This window comes from Brassica oleracea, chromosome C9 (assembly GCF_000695525.1).
Source record: "Brassica oleracea var. oleracea cultivar TO1000 chromosome C9, BOL, whole genome shotgun sequence".
Lineage (NCBI taxonomy): Eukaryota > Viridiplantae > Streptophyta > Magnoliopsida > Brassicales > Brassicaceae > Brassica > Brassica oleracea.
This window is the reverse complement of record NC_027756.1, coordinates 17,945,189-17,947,640: the sequence shown is the minus strand read 5'-3', so window position 1 is coordinate 17,947,640 and position 2,452 is coordinate 17,945,189.

Genomic DNA, 2,452 nt, shown 5'->3' with positions numbered 1-2,452 from the left:
CTGAACCCTTGGATAAATCATAAACTCTAGGGTTTAATTTTAAATATTTTTGATTTAGAGTTTATGATTTATCCAAGGGTTCAGAGTTTACCCAAGGGTTTAGGGTTTAGTGATTAGGGTTTAGGGTTTAGTGTTATTAAGATTTAGTTTTTAATGTATGATTTAGGGTTTAAAATTTTCTAATGGTTTACGGTTTATCCAAGATTTAAGGTTTATAATTTAGGGTTTGGAGTTTAGGATTTAGGGTATAGGATTTAGTATTTTGCTAAAAGTTTATCAATATTTATTTATTTATTTATTTTAACTATTTTTATGTATTTTTATTGTTTTATTTTAAAAATATAATCTTATTTGGAAATTCAATTTTGTTTCCTTTTTTAAAAGATATCAAATATCAAATACTCAAACACTATTAGTTGGTGAATCTAGAGGTAGGGGGTGAACCCAAGAATTTCTCGTAATATTACTACCTTGATATCAAATAGTATGTTAAACATGTAATGCAAATCAAGGACATGTAGCTTAATCTGTTGATTTGGTTTCAATTTGAATCTTATATTTGAGTAAGGGAGACTGGCGGATCTAGAATATATAATGAGTGTGGGCGAAAACAGTAGAAACAGGCAAAGGATTATTTGAACCTTGGTTCAATGGGTGCAAACATAGGTTTTTACCAACTAAGCTGCAACATACAAATGAAATTTGGTGCATTTAAATAAAGTTGTATTTTTTACTTAGGGCTGCTGCCCCCTTCATACGCTACCTAGATCCGCCAATGAGAGAGAGAGCGACAAAAAGAAGAAAGTTGATAACGGATAAGTTTTCAGCAGTCTTTTGTAGGTATGGTTAAATTTGTTGAAATATGTTGATAGATAACGGAAGTCAGTTGAATTCTAATTTAGGGCATTACTGATGCTGTGTGTTCCGGAGGAAAGTTTGGACATAAATGAACCATCTGATTCTAAGAGAAGGTTCTTACTTAATTATAAATATACTAGTGGTTGGCTTGCCCTACGGACGGAAAGTTGTATTAATTTACGAAGCATTTAAACGATTAGTGCAGACTGAAAAGGATATTATAAAGAACAAATAATGAGATCATATTGTTATTTTTAATAAATATTTTTTGGTTATATTCGTTAGTTATTTCAGTAATATATTTATTTTTATTTTTTAGTTCTGTTGTTTGGTTATATGTGTGAATTGTAAATTTCAAGGGATCGATTTTTATTGAAGGTAAGGAGATTGAATCTTAGAATCACTATATGGCTAAATTTATAATATGGTACTTAAAATTGTTCGAAAGAGAGCAGTACTCAGTTTGGAAAAGCTAATTTTATATGTTTCTTTTACTTTAAGTTATGTATAATCATGTTACACATGTGTATTTTTTTTCTGGTTGTTGTATATTTTTACCGAGTTCATCTAAACTATGCGAATATTTTTAATACTTCCATTTTAAAAAAAAAAATCATGGTAGAGTTTTTTTCCTGTTATCATACCGTATAGATAAATGTCAACGTTATACAAAAATTATGATGCTTGACGAAGAAATTATAGTATGTCTGTGTTGTTTTAATGTTTAGTTACTCTTATTTTCTTTCTAATAGTTTGTAGTTAGTGGGTTAGTTATTGTTTAAGCTACTATATATTTATTATATTTCATTCACTACGTTTGTGTACTTAACATTTGAATCCATGTTCATTGTTTAAATTTGATCTATGGTTTTGTCAAATAAAGTGGTCATAATTGATATTTTATTGAAGATGCTTTTTTCAAATGTATCCATAACAGCACAGTTTTCCATGCTGAACAAAATTACATGCTCGCAAATTTAAGCTATGGTGGTGGGCGTATGTTGTTGTAAAGGGTGTCACTGTTTTTTTTTCGTAGACATCATAAGTTTGGTCGTTTTCCTCACCTTTTTATTACCGTTAAAACAATTTTGCAATTTGTTTTTCATTTCCTAGGTATTAATTTTAGATGAATTAAACAAATATTTTCTTTACTCTGTTAGTTAATTATAAAATACTATCTGTTTTGCTCACGAAAAAAATGAAGAATCGTTGAAACAAAATGAATCATATACACGATTGGTTCGAAATAAAGAATCAAAGAAGTTACAATCATTATACTGGCAATTAGTTTAACAATAAAATGGAACTTGTATTTTAACAGAGCAGTTTTTTTTGCCTTAAACATAATCATGATCCCTAATCTAATTACAACTAGATTTTAACCCGCACATTCGTGCGGATATTTTTTCATTTTATTAAATATATTTGATATTATTATAAAGATTTTAAATATATAATTTCTATTTTATTATTATATATTGTGTAAATCTATAATATTATTTTTTATATTTCTTATTCGGCATTATTAATTACATGAATTTTGTTATTATATATTGTGTAAATCTTACCACGTTTGGAAGATTACATGGAAGAA